Source organism: Podarcis melisellensis (assembly GCF_964234715.1).
Source record: "Podarcis melisellensis genome assembly, chromosome: 10".
In the NCBI taxonomy this organism is placed as follows: Eukaryota; Metazoa; Chordata; class Lepidosauria; order Squamata; family Lacertidae; genus Podarcis; species Podarcis melisellensis.
The window spans coordinates 64916503-64931195 of record NC_138542.1 but is presented as its reverse complement, the minus strand read 5'-3'; the positions used below and the strand labels follow the sequence as shown (position 1 = coordinate 64931195).

The window sequence follows — 14693 nt, the reverse complement described above, 5'->3', positions numbered from 1 at the left end:
TCACTGGATCCAGCCCCCTTTTCCACAGGTGACACGGGGCTGGAGGGAGGGAAAGAGGGCTTTACGTCGCGCACAAAGGCAGCCTCCTAGAAGCGCTCTGGGCCGGCGCCGTTTCGCCGAAGGCGCCGGAGGACCCCCACCCTCAGCTCCTTCAGAAAGGACTGGAGCGGAATAGCCCTTTCTCTTCTTCCCCAACCCTTGTCGTTGGAGGAGTCCCTCAGTCCCTCGCTTTGCTGCCTCCTCCCCCCCCCCCACCCCCAAAGCTTGGAGGTTCCCCGGCAAGGGGGAGGGGAAAAAATTGAAACTTACACTTTCGTGCGTCCCTCCCGGCGTGACGCTGCGCGCTGACGTCACGGGGCTGTAATGGTGGTGTGCCTCGATATTTTTTTCATCAAACAAGTGTGCCTTTGCCCAAAAAAGGTTGGGAAACACTGATCTATGTATCCAGTGTAATGTGTGAATCACTTGTATCCAGTGTAATGTGTGAATCAGAGCTAGAACCAGGGGTCCTCTAGGGGCCATGTTACATGTCCAGATACTGCACACAGGCGAGGTGAATTTCCTTTTTTAACTGGCAGCAATCAAACAACTAACAGTGTACCTTAGCATGCACACTGATTATTAAGAGTGGGAGGAGGTGTATCTGCTCTGGACCTTGTCTCCACATGAGATTAAATCTGTAAATTCCAAGCAAAGTCAGGCAGCACCTACGAAAATTCTACTCCACACATTCTATTCCACTAGCCTTTGAACTTGTCACTCTGTAGCATTTCTTACAATAGCTTTACCAACATTTTACTTCCAGGATCTCATTGTGTTTTGCAAATACAGGCACCAGGTGTTTACAGCCAACTTTTATTATTGGTGCACATTTCATATCTGCCGTTTTACTACTACTGCTGCAATATGGTGCTTTTAAGTTGTTAGTGGCCTTGAACGCTGTCAATTCTGTGGAAAGGCATCAGAAAACGCCTTCCAAATAAAGAGCAAAGTGTGCATTTCTTTTCTAAGAGGCTTCAGTGGCACCCACTTCTTTTTATGATGAGGGGATTTTCAGTGAAAAACAAAGGACTTTAAGATAAAATTATTGTAAACAGCAAATGCCCTGCCACCATGGACTTAAAAGATAGTTGATTTACATGAGAACAGTAATTTAGCCACATTACTGAGCTGCAGAAATCACGGTACAAGTGGCAGATATGACTGGTATGTTTATCAACAGCTCAAGTGACTAACCCATGATGCACACTGGCCATTTTATACATTCAGCAAAATCAAGTAGTGGAGTTTTGTCAGAATCCTAAAAAGTGAGACTTGAAGGTGGGTTAATCCATGCAAGAATATTTTCCCATGTATAAATCTACTTGGATTTTCTAAACGAGCAGACTGAGGAAACGCTCAGCCAGGACTAGCACCTGGCATCCTCAGGCAGGTGTCAGAGCCCACCACTGATGCCGGTCCTTGTCCCCACCCCACACAGCAGGCACCTGGGTCTGTGAACTACCTGACTTTTAATTATCAGGATGCCCACAACACTGCTCCAGGTATCTATGAGAAATTAAAATGGTGGGAAGTTCACTGCCTCCTCCAGATCACTGCAGAGTTGCTCCTTGGCACATGTACATAAGCCAGCCAAGGAAGCCCACCAGAGTCCACTTTGGCAGGGGAGCTGGTTCTTGGTTCAACTTTGCCTTCTCTTTGACATGTCACATTTCTACCTGTGATGAAATCCTTCAACTTAACCCCACCCCCACCCCAAAAATCTTCCAAGGTACAATCAAGCATATTAACCGTCAGCCTGCAGCAGTAGCATTCAATGAAGGGTTCACTACAGAATTCTGGATGTATAAAATGGCTCTCATACTTGACTTGCAGCACACTCCCCTCTTGGCTGCTACTGTCTATCAATGACCTACAACAAGTGCTTTGACAGAGAGGTGTGTATTATCCAAGAACTAAGCTGCTCTTTCACACACTCCAGTCAAGGTCTGGAAGGATGAGACACCACACAAGACCTGATCTCTGCATCAGCATTTACAGTACCATGTCTCTCCTGCACTGTAATTTTGACACAGACATAAGCGTTGTGAGAGTTTGTAGATAATCATACGATGCTAAAAATGTGCTCCTTTGCAAGCTTTGGCTGCTATAGTTATTAGAAATTCCATTCTAATTACAACTCCACCTAGTATGAGGACAGGTGCTATTTTAGCATGGGTGAAGCCACTTAGCAAGAAATAACTCCAAGGCCAGCCATACTGAGCCTCTCATGTCCAGTCACCAAGATGCACGTTTTACCATTTCCTCAGTTACAAAGTTTTAAAACTCTTTTTAGCTGGGTTAATTGACATCCTATGCCCTCTAAAAATGTGCAGGGGGGAGTTATTGGGTTCTTGTTTTTATTTTGATAATGTACTTGGTGGTTTTATGTTTCTGCTTTTATCCTGTGAACCGTGAGACCTGCAGTTATAGGGCAGTATACAGTGGTACCTCGGGTTAAGTACTTAATTCGTTCTGGAGGTCCATTCTTAACCTGAAACTGTTCTTAACCTGAGGTACCACTTTAGCTAAAGTCTTGATCTACCACTGCAAGAATGACTGTACCAAAACCCCCACTAAATTCGGCCAAAATAATGCTTCATTCTGCAATCTGTGGAAACTTCTCTGTATAAATTTTGGTGCCTCTACTAGTTATACAGAGAGGGCCAGATCTATGCAGGACACTGAAACCCAGCCTGCTAATTCAGCCACCTCTCAGAGTTCAGCAGGAGTTGCCCACGCATTTTTAAGCACTATCTTCAGGATTATAAAAGATAGCAATCTGCTTTTATACATATTTTTTTTGTGAAAGCAGACTCTTTCAAGCTGATCATATGCATGTTTACTTGGAGACAAGCCCCTAAAACTCAAATAAAGGTTACTTCCATGCACATAGAGGTCTGTGGCCTTTAAAAAGAACATGGCTTCTACAGTCAGTAACACAAGCTGCGGGAAGTTTGCGCTTCAATAAATTGCAGCACAAGCAGAGTTAAGGGTATGATAATCCATGCTTGGCCAAACATAATATAACAAGAAGAAAATTGCCGACAATGCCTTTTCCTGAGCAACTACTCCATTTTGGCGAAACTCCAACTCGCATTATATCTGGCTGGTTTCTTTTAGATACAAACACAAACATGTTATTGTCACAGTTTCAGTCTCAAAATACTTCCTCGGGACATGAGTGTACAAACCCTAATTCTCCTAATCAACAGACCAACGAGCTGTCAATTTGGAGATAATTCTATAAAACAGAGAAGCTTGCTGTTGCCCTCAGTTCAAATTTCAGGCAGTGAGTTAATTTAACAGTCTTCAGCCAAAGAGTACAAAACACAAGAGAATAAGGCAGGCAGCTATCCTGCAACTTAACAGTTTAAATTTTACACCATTACCATCCAAGAAGTGCTCCAAGTTACAACAAAAGCAAATCACTTCCTATGATTTAACAACCTTTCCTGCAGTACTGACAAGTGAGGCAAGGAATAGTAGAAGCACAGATCAAATATTCACCAGGACACACCCTCATCCTCATTCACAGTTTCAGTGAATTTACACATCAAAGAATCACTTGACAAACAGCTTTCGTAGTTGCCAAAAGGTCATAGGTATTGTCCAACAAGGAGAAAAATGAAGTGCATCAGGTTAGGGCAGCTATCATTTAAATAACAATTCAAAGTAACTATACAAAGGCTGCAATATTATACAGTCTTGCAGCCAGATCCTACACATGTTTACTGAAAAGCAGCTCCCACTGTGTTCTCAGTTTCAGTACAATATGCAGAAGATTTCAGCCTTACTTGGCAGAAAGCTCTGACCAAACTCAGTAAGTTCTGAATAAAACAGGACCAGGCTGAAAGAGTTCTTTGTTAAACTATACACTACACAATGCACTTCAATTCCACCGCCACACAATATAAAATCGACAGTCCAGTTGCTCTAATAAAACAAGTATCAGAGACTGCTCCAAACTTTTCAACAAAAGAAGCAATCCTGAGGGAATCGGTAATAGAATACAGCAGCTCTCTTCAATTACTGTCTGGACCAGCCATTCAGCCAAACAGCAAATGTCAGTGGTTTTGGTTCCGTTCCCAAAGGACCCGATCAAGGAAGGAACTTTACAATTCAACAGCCATAGCTTCCGTAAGTGACCATTCAAGGTGGAGGGAGCAAAGCTGCTTTTGGAGGACTTTTGTATTAGAGTACGAATGTGCTGGAGCAGGTGGACCTCACTCCCCACTCAAGGCTGCTAGGTTGATAACTTTCTAACATCAACCCAACAAAATTGGTTCAGAGTCTTTTGTGCCCAATACAAGACTCTTTCCACTACCCAAACCCCGTATCAATACACGGCATAGAGGTCCAAGACTTTAACAGAGGCACAAATTATGGGAAACTTCTTTCCTTCCCAAAAGTTTTATATCACCAAAAGGGGCAAACACTTCAAGTTTCTGCTTTTAATTGCGGTATTGCTTGTTGTTAGAGATGGCAAAAAGATTTACTGAACTGTGGGCATTAAAAAACGTATACACACATACGGAGTAAATCAAATTAAGAGTTCCTATATGTCATCCACCATAAGCTTCAGCTCCCCACATCAAAGGCTCACAGACTCCCAGGGACCATTCAGATCCTCTCCACTTTTCAGAACTTCCGCAGCAATCCTTTTGCAGTCTACAATCCAAGGCATGCTTACTTAGAAGTTAAAACACACACACTGGAAATAGCAATACTTACTTCTGAGCAAATAATGCACAGGATTCAGGGGCAAAAATCCTTTTTTTTCCCTCTCCTGCTCCCACACCACCTCCAAACCACCTTCGCTGTGCTGTGTCTGCAGTTATTTCCCCCTCCTCTTAACACACACACCCCTTACCTCCCCACACCCTCTAGCTCCCCCCACAAGGAAAACTCCTCCTTCCCGGCCCCCCCCCCCAAACCAGCATCCTCCTCCAAGGGAGTCGAAACTGGGGTGTCTGGTGACTTCCTACTACCCCACCCCGCTTCCCATACAAAGGAAAAGCCTTAGCATTTCGCTTTTCCCCCCCCATGACTCCCCCCCCCCACATCCCAGAGTCGACCCACCATGAATGGAAGTGGGGGGGGGGGAGCCTCCCCTTTGTCCCCTCGAGCTGCAAAGGGCCCCAGAGGAGCAGGAGGGGGAAAGTCCAGGAAGAGACGCCCCCCCCCCACACACAACACTAATCCAACACGCCCTCAGCTCCACGGGAAAACCCACCACACGCGCAGAGGTGGCCAAGCTGCCGGCCCGCCCACCCCCCTGGGGGAGAATGGAACAGCCCACCTTTCCCTCAGGGAAGGCCTCGAGGCCTGGCTCTCCTCTCGCCCTCAGCATGGAGGGGCCCCGCCACAGCCGAGGGGGTCCACGAAGGGCCGGGCGCCCCCTCCCCACAAGCCCAGCCTCCGCTCCCTCCTCCCTTCAATTTACCTCAGCGCTCCTTCCGGGGCCTCGTGCCGCCGCCTCCGTTGCCGCCTCCTCCCCCGCCCCCCCCCAACCGCCACAGCTGAGTGCCCGGGACGTTGGCCTCCAACCAGGAAGTGGCCCGGTGTGACACCTACTCTTCGCTGCCATGGCAACGCTCCCCCCGCCCGCCGCGTTCTGAACAGGAGGCTGCGGCGGCGACGGCTCCTCCTCTGCCGAGCCCCGCGCGCCGCCCCGAGGCAAGCGCATAGGGCGATCCCAGCCCCGGCGCCATCTTGACACCGGAACGAGGCTCGGCTACAGAGGCCCCGCCCTTTTCCTCTCCTGGGACGTTGGACGTCGTGACGTCATGGGCAAAAAAATGGCCACTCGCATAGGGCTTTTTCAATGGCGCCGCCATCTTGGGACGAAAGCGAGGCTAGGCTCCTCCCACCTCGGGGTGGGAGTGGTCGAATGGAGCGAGGATTCTATTTCAGGCTCAAGAAGCAAAGCGGGTTGTTTCCCACCGCTGCTTAGGCAGCAGGTTTCTCTGTCGGGCTTAGGACAGCAGTTTCCGACCCGCTCCAAAACTCCCCCCCCCGAAATCGTTTAATACGTCGTTTAATGTATTTTTAATCTTTGTTGGAAGCCGCCCTGAGTGGCTGGGGAGACCCAGCCAGATGGGCGGGGTACAAATAATAAATTATTATTATTATTATTATTATTATTATTATTGCCTTGCGTGAAGGCTGTGCAGTTTTAAATGCTGACCATTAGCCTGGATCCTGCGGGGATTGCAGCTAGGGAGGTCACCGTAGACCAAGCCGGGAGCCTGGGAGAGTTGCCAGCCTCTCTGTTTTACAATGTATAAACAAAACATATATGTCTTTAGTATAAACTAAACATCTACGTAGGGACGCGGGTGGCGCTGTGGGTTAAACCACAGAGCCTCGGACTTGTTGATCAGAAGGTCAGCGGTTCGAATTCCCATGACAGGGTGAGCTCCTGGTCCTTGGTCAGTGCTCCTGCCAACCTAGCAGTTCAAAAGCACGTCAAAGTGCAAGTAGATAAATAGGTACCACTCTGGCGGGAAGATAAACGGCGTTTCCATGCGCTGCTCTGGTTCGCCAGAAGTGGCTTAGTCATGCTGGCCACATGACCCGGAAGCTGGACGCTGGCTCCCTCGGCCAATAAAGCGAGATGAGCGCTGCAACCCCAGAGACGTCCGCAACTGGACCTAATGGTCACATGGCTCACTAAATAGAGATCAATGTGGGGAGTGAGCCAGCAGTAAATCACACCGTGCAAGCTGGAGTTAACTCTTTATTAGCAAAAACACGATCTGCAAGGATTGTCAGGCCTAATGAGCACAGCAACTGGTCTGAAGGTCTGCACCTCCACACAGCTGCCTACGTTCCCGCCTCCCCAGGGCTTTCCCAAAGCAATTGGAGACTCTGCCTGCATGCAGCCAGTTTCTGCGCTCTGCCCTTTTCATGCTTCTCCTAGTTCTGGGGAAAGTAGATAGGGGAGCTTGTTTCAGCAGGAGGAGGGGATAAATCTCATTGTTCTTTTCAGGCCTTCTTTGTTGCATACCACAACAATGTCTGGTGGTAGATAAGGGACCTGGAGACACCTGTTAACTCTCGAAAGCAGGCTTAAAACCAGCATCCAGGCCTCCTCTAAACTCCTGTGGTGCCCTTCTGTCTCCTCGTCCAAACTGGCTTCTTTCTCAGAAAAGCAGGTTTCTGATCTTAATGAAAGTAACAGCATGGGTTACACACCCACCTACCCTCTTACTGTAGCACCCAGCAGGAATAATCGCTGCTGAACACGGCATGCCTTTCTTCCAAGAAGATACAAGAGATCCAGTTTAAAATGTAGGTTTTTAGGGCTGCCATTCAATCCCGTACCCACTTATCTGGGAACAATCCCCTGTGGATTTACTCTAGCATACTATTATTAGACACTTTAATTGCCTTCCAAACCACCGTCTCAAGGCAATTTATGTCTAAGATATTGAAAAACAGATAAAAACTGTTAAATGAGTAGATATGTATAAGGCTGCACTGTAAAGTTACAACCCTGAATGCAATTTGTTTCAAGCTGAGGTTTGTAATCTTTTTTGTTTGGTTTTTATAGCATGCTGGTGCGCGTACTTGGGGAGGTAAAGGTAAAGGGACCCCTGACCATTAGGTCCAGTTGCAGACGACTCTGGGGTTGTGGCGCTCATTTCGCTTTATTGGCCATGGGAGCCGGCGTACAGCTTCCGGGTCATGTGGCCAGAGCAGCGCACGGAAACGCCGTTTACCTTCCCGCCGGAGTGGTACCTATTTATCTACTTGCACTTTGACGTGCTTTCGAACTGCTAGGTTGGCAGGAGCAGGGACCGATCAACGGGAGCTCACCCCGTCGCGGGGATTGGAACCACCGACCTTCTGATCAGCAGGTCCTAGGTTCTGTGGTTTAACCCACAGCGCCACCCACGTCCCTTCGTACTTGGGGAAGGGGATGTCAAAAAAGTGCGTGCAAGGCCCTTGCATGCAGCAACACTCATGCATGCAAACATATTGAAAGCCCCATTGAACACAGTGGTTCTAACTTCTGAGTAAATGTTCATAGGATTCTGCTGTAAATTACTAGTGCCAGCCCCAAATTTGGGGGAGGGACCTATGCCCTGTCCCTGCTCTCTTAAGGGGCTCACCTCCTCCTTATTCTAGTGGGAAACATTATTGGCCTGCTGGTGCCATGCAACCCTCAGGCCCACTTTGACAGGCGAGGGGAGCCGCCCACCTGTCAGTCATCTAACATCATGATGATTAATTGGCCAAATTGACCCTGCAGAGGTTCTGAAGATTGGTCAAAACTGACCCACAAGGTGGGGGGGAGTCTACTTTGCTGGTGCACTTCCTAGCGGGAATGAGCTTGCCCCTTATCAGCTGGTGAGTGGTGGTCTGTGAGCTCCATTCAGGTGCTCTGAGAGATGGGGAACGGCACATCCATCACATGAAATATTTATGTTGATTTTTAATTGTGGTTTTTATTGGCTTCTTTCATTTCTTATACAGTACTGTTCTTTACTGTGCAGGAAATACGCAGGAAATAACAGAAGCAATAAAAATGCATGCAGCATCTAGCACATCTCATTACAATTGCTACAACAGGCAGAAAAACCATTAAGTCACAGGTATGTCCAAAGTCCATTTTGGGGGCCTAATCTGGCCCTAGTGGCAGTTTATTTTGGGGGGTAAAATCCTAAAAAAAAGGTCAACAACTTTGGTTGGCCCTTTGGTCGGCCCTTACCTTCATCAAATCTGGCCCTCTTTGAAAAGAGTTTGGACACCCTTGCATTATTACTAAGAGACCCTCTGTGATCCTCAAGTGGCCCATAGCCTCCTAGTAGTGCAGCAATAAAACTGCTAGCACATTTGCAAAGCTAAGCAGGGTCTGGTGTGATTTCAAATTGGATGGGAGACCACAGGTTGAGATTACTGGGTCGCAGGGAATTGGACTAGATGACCATTGGGATCCCATCTAACTCTACAATTCTATGATTCATAGGAGGAAAAGGCTGGATTCATAGGAGGGAAAGGCTGGGAACTGCTGCATGTTTATACAAAGTGATACCATTGGACCATTTCAGGACTAGCCAATCTGGTAATTTCCAGCTGTTTTAGACTACAGCTGCCATCATCTCTGACTATTGGCCAAGCTGACCCAGACTGATAGGAGCGGGACGCCAAGTTGCCTATCCCTCATCCATTTAATTTAGTACTGTCTGCTAGTCGGCAGCTTTGCAGGATTTCAGGCAGATCTTTCGCAGCCCAACCAGGGACGCTTCCACGTGGCAGCTTAATGCCTTGCAAGTTTTTCACAGTGTCCACATGATGTCCTCATCAAAATGCCACTCAATGTCCTCCCCGCCCCCACCAGACACCTGCTTTAATCTGGATTTACTGTATCTGCTGGGGGGTTTCCTACTTAATCGGATTTTCCACGGAAACATAAATCCGGATTAAATGGGAAAGTAATACCAGGCAGCAGTGTCTGGTGAGGATGAAGTTGTGTGGACACAGCACAGAGCTTGCATGCATGAGCAGTGCAGGGTCCACCAAAAATTGGACCCAGGACCTTCTGCGAGCAATGCATGTGCTCTACAACCGAGCTATGGCCCAAGGTTGTTGTTGGTTGGTTGTTGTTGTTGTTTAAGGGTGCAGTTGGAAACAAAATGTGAAGTTCAGGGGGAGAGGGATGTGCAGTTGGAAAGCTGATTGAGTGCTGTTGGGAAAATTGGGAAAATTAGACACGTTAGGCAGTATTTGTTTATCAAGCACTTAAGTGACAGGCAATGTCAGGCGCAGCATGCTCATCAGTTAAAATGAGCTGAGTTCCCATTCTTAAAACAAACAGCCATATTTAAACACCCTCTTATTTGGGGCCAGAACATCCTCTTCTTCATTTCCAAGCAGGAGACACTTTGAGGATAAAATGGAGAGGTGGGGCAGGGGGAGAGAGACAATGCATCACCTTGAGCTCCTTGGAGAACTTGAGCTCCTTGGGACGCAGGTGGTGCTGTGGTCTAAACCAATGAGCCTTTTGGGCTTGCCGATCAGAAGGTCGACGGTTCGAATCCCTGCGACGGGGTGAGCTCCCGTTGCTCTGTCCCAGCTCCTGCCAACCAAGCAGTTTGAAAGCACACCAGTGCGAGTAGGTAAGTAGGTACCACTGCAGCGGGAAGGTAAACGGCTTTTCCGTTTGCTCTGGTTTCCGTCGAGGTATTCCGTTGCGCCAGAAGTGGTTTAGTCATCTGGCCACATGACCCAGAAAGCTGTTCATGGACAAACGCCAGCTCCCTCAGCCTAAAAGCAAGATGAGCACCACATCCCCATAGTCACCTTCGACTGGGCTTAACCATCCAGGGGCCCTTTACCTTTTTACCTTACATTGGAGAAAAGATGGAATATAAATGTAATAATAAACAACTTAACAAATTTTCTGGTGCACCTTCGGCCCTCCGTATCAACCTTTTCTGCAGCTAAAGGAAAGGTGCTTCATAATACCTCCCTTCTTAGTGTGTGACCCGTTCCATGTGAATTAAAACACCCATCTTCATTTCTTTTCCAGTGGGCTTGGCCCCTCTGTCAAGCTGTCCTCCCGCACACAGCTCCCATCACTTGCCACGAGGCTGACGCAGCACACCTTTCCAAGAGTGGGCCTACAGGCAATTTGTTGCAGGCTGCACTTTATTAAACCCAATCTCCAATTTAACACACAATTCCTAATCTTTACTCTCTTAATCAGCTCCTCTTCATTTATTGTTCCTCTTCCCGACTGCCACCCTGGCAGCCTTCGTTCGGAGTTTTCCAAACCTCGCATTGGCCAGCCCAGGACGCTGTTCTCATTAGCGCCTATCTTCTGAATCGGTTCCGAATGCACCCTGTCAGCTAGCCTTTCCTGAGCACCTGATAAAAGAAGCTATTTCTGTCAATACAGGTGCCCTCCATCTCCCCCACTGCCTGCCCCACTTTCCAATTATCCCTTTTCTCCCTACAGGTTCTCCACTTTCTGCGTTGACTCCCCCCTTCCTCCTTCCCCCCCTCCTCTGATATCTGGGTTTCAGATCATCCTTTATTTCTACATTCTTTTCAGTACACCCTCCCTGCTACAGCTGAATTCTGCAGCATGAGTGAAATCCAAATCCAGGCTAAGGCAAAGCTGAGTCAGAGGCAAGCACACGGCAGAAAGAGAAAGGTTTGCTTCTGAACTGTAGCAGGTATAATCAATAAAGGTAACGGCCGTAAGTGGCCTTAATATCAGTCTGTTGTTGTTCATTGGCATCTGTCTGTCTTGCGAGACAATGGAGTGTGCCTCCAGGGGTGAAGTCAAACCACTGTGCTGTTGTCGTTTAGTCGTGTCCGACTCTTTGTGACCCCATGAACCAGAACACGCCAGGCACTCCTGTCTTCCACTGCCTCCTGCAGTTTGGTCAAACTCATGCTGGTAGCTTCGAGAACACTGTCCAACCATCTCGTCCTCTGTCGTCCCCTTCTCCTTATGCCCTTCATCTTTCCCAACATCAGGGTCTTTTCCAGGGAGTCTTCTCTTCTCATGAGGGGGCCAAAGTATTGGAGCCTCAGCTTCAGGATCTGTCCTTCCAGTGAGCACTCAGGGCTGATTTCCTTCAGAATGGATAGGTTTGATCTTCTTGCAGTCCATGAGACTCTCAAGAGTCTCCTCCATCACCATAATTCAAATTTATTATTGCAACTTATTACCAAACTTAAAACCATGGAGAGACCTGGTCTGAATAGAGACATTGGATTCTTATCTCATTATACATGATAAAGCTATTTTTAGCCATCTCACCCCTTGCTTCTACCTGTAAGACCAATTGCAGTCTTCAACAGTCGTCAACAGGTTTACCACACCCATCAGCCAATCACCCATACCCACCACTCTTCGGAGTAATACCCCTCCCCACCCTCTCACTATATATAAGGGTCTGGTGACTTCTGTTTCAGTCTGTCTGAAGAAGTGTGAATGCCCATGAAAGCTCATACCAATAACAAACTTAGCTGGTCTCTAAGGTGCTACTGGAAGGATTTTTTTTCCTTTTGAATCAATGAAAAGGAAGTATTGTTTTTGTTGTTGTTGCTGTTATTATTATTATTTAGTCGCTTGTTACCCAAAGGTCTCCAAGCGACTTACAACGCATTTAAAAATGTAAATGCATCAGACCATTATAAAAAAACCCAAAATAAAATAACCCTCATAATTGCCACAGGGAACTTGGCAGCACGCTGGCAGCACAACAACACCATCTCAGTTTATCAGAAGCCTGGGAAGGGGAAAGTAAGTCTTTACTTGGTGCCAAAGTGATGGCAATGAGGGCACCAGTTTGAACTTGCTAGGAAGGGCATTCTGCAGATGGAAAGGCACAAATTGAAAAGGACTGCATAGGTTCCTGTTGGGAGAGCTGTTCCAGAAAGTAAAAACAACCCATGGTGAAACAACAGTAGCTAAATCGGGGGCAGAGAACCTTTGGCCCTCCAGGTGTTACTAGACTACAACTCCCATCATTCCTGACCATTGACCATGCTGGCTGGGGCTGATGGGAGTTGGAGTCCAACATTTATCCTGAAGACCACAGGTTCCTTCATCCACTACTGGCCTAGGGCAATGGGGTGGAGGAGTTATTCCAAGCCATCCTGGTTTAGGAAAAAAGACTGTTGCACAAATCAACCAAGAATCTTTAAACACAGCTTTAAAAAGAGGGAATGAGACCACAAGTTGGGTGCTGTCCATCTCTTAAAGTAGACCAACTGAACTCAGTGTGTTTATTTATTACATTTATAAACCACCTTCATCTTCCAAGGAGATCAAAGTGGTGCACATGGTTCTTCTTCCTCATCATCATCATTTCATCCTCACAACAGCCCTGTGAGGTAGGTTAGGTTGGCCCAAGGTCACCCAGCGAGCTTCTTGGCTGAGCGGGGATTCAAACCCTCGTCTCCCAGGTCATAGTCCAACACACTAACCATTATGGCACACTGGCTCTTTAAATACATTAGTTTCAGTGAGTCTGCTCCAAGTACAACTGGTGTGGAATAGCACACCCATTGAGTAAAGAAGTTGTTTCCATTGGCCAAGGATGCCTTCTTCCTCTTATCATCTGCAGTACAACATTCACAGTACATGCACACACTCATGCACACAGAAATTCCTCTGGCCTGTACAGCTCCATGACTCAGTGGCAGCCGAACCTGTACAACAGAAATAAGAATACTATCCTCTGGCCAGAACCTTCTGCACACACCTGATGTGTCCCAATCGCTGGTGCAACATGCCCAGAAAGGTACTATTCAGGAATCCTGTTGACATGCTTACCATACTGAGTCTCGATTAGATCACTATCAGTCTTGCACCTGTGGCCTAGTTCTTGCAGAAGGAATCGGTTGTGGTTACCCTGGCAGCAGCCTGAGAATGACTATTGATTATTGAATTTCTATACCGTTTAATAGATTAAAAATATCTCTAAAGGGCATAAAGAAAACTGAAGCAACAACGGACAGCGTAAACAAAATTTTACGAAAACACACAGTTATGCATAAAAAAGGCACATCGATGCAAACATGCTAATACATAAAAATGAATCTCAGCTCATTTTGCTTCTAGCACACCTTCCCTCTCAAGCTCCAGGTCCTTGCCCAGGATCCAAACAAACTCTCAGCTCAAAAGTCTCACCATGAGAAGAGTTCCTGGAAACTGTAGACATTGCCTGAGTCTCCCACTCTCTGGTAGAAGAGGCAGGCTACTTGCTAATCACCTGATATTATTGCTTATTTATAGAGATTAATAAATGCATGGGGTGCTGGGGGGGGAGTAGTACCTCTGGTGGGGAAACATCGTGATCCTTTTGGGGTAGTTTGGGCCCCACCAAAGCCCCACTCAGCTCTCACCTATGGCTCCTAGAAGATGCCAGCATGAGAGAGCAGCCACACCCCGGAAACAACTTTGACTGGCTGGCTAAACCAGGTGAGGGTAGGCGATGGGTCTCAAACCCTTGGTGAATTGGGGCCCTTACCTGCAGGCAAAAGCAGACTCTGGCAGATTGACCAATAAGGTCAATTGTGGGTCCAATGGTCAAGATCAGGAGTCGGCAAGGTTTACTGGCCATGGGCTGGATCACTGCCATGGAGATCGTCTGTAGGCCGGACTGGCACAGCGTGATGCCGGAAATCGCACCTACGCGTGTCCGCAGCGCCAGAAATTGCTTCTGCGCATGCCCAGACACCAGAAATCAAGCCTGTGCAGAAGCTATTTTTGGCGTCTGGACATGCGCAGATGCAGTTTCCAGTATCTGCACATGTGCAGACGCAATTTCTGGTGCTGCTCGGCAAGTCCCCGCGCCACGCCAGTTTAGCACAGCTGGGGGGGTGGGGCTCGCCAAGTGAGCAGATTGGTTTAGGGGCAGCTCGTGGGCCAGTAAAACAGTCTTCATGGGCCGCACATTGCTGACCCCTGGTCAAGATTGTGGTTTCTGCACATGCTGTAGAGGGAAGTGAGGGGCGGGTGGTGCTTCTCAGTCTGGGAAGGGAGCACATTTAAGAGGAGGAAAACTCTGATCCTAAACCTCTGCTGCCTTGCGGGACATCTTCAGGAGAAGAAAGTCTAAGGCAGGGGTCAGCAAACTTTTTCAACAGGGGGCTGGTCCACTGTCCCTCAGACCTTGTGGGGG

The 14693-nt window shown here is 47.6% G+C and overlaps 1 protein-coding gene across 5 annotated transcripts in view; it reads right to left on the bottom strand.

Moving 5' to 3' along the window:
- The window catches only part of USP6NL (USP6 N-terminal like), a 146741-nt gene extending 141012 nt beyond the window's left edge, over window positions 1-5729 (bottom strand). Inside the window, exon 1 of one of the 5 annotated variants that reach the window (XM_081926911.1) lies at window positions 5617-5729. The gene's annotated coding sequence lies outside the window, so the exon portion shown is untranslated. The other 4 variants (XM_081926908.1, XM_081926910.1, XM_081926912.1 and 1 more) reach the window with 4 other exon arrangements.
- Between the last annotated feature and the right edge of the window lie 8964 nt (window positions 5730-14693).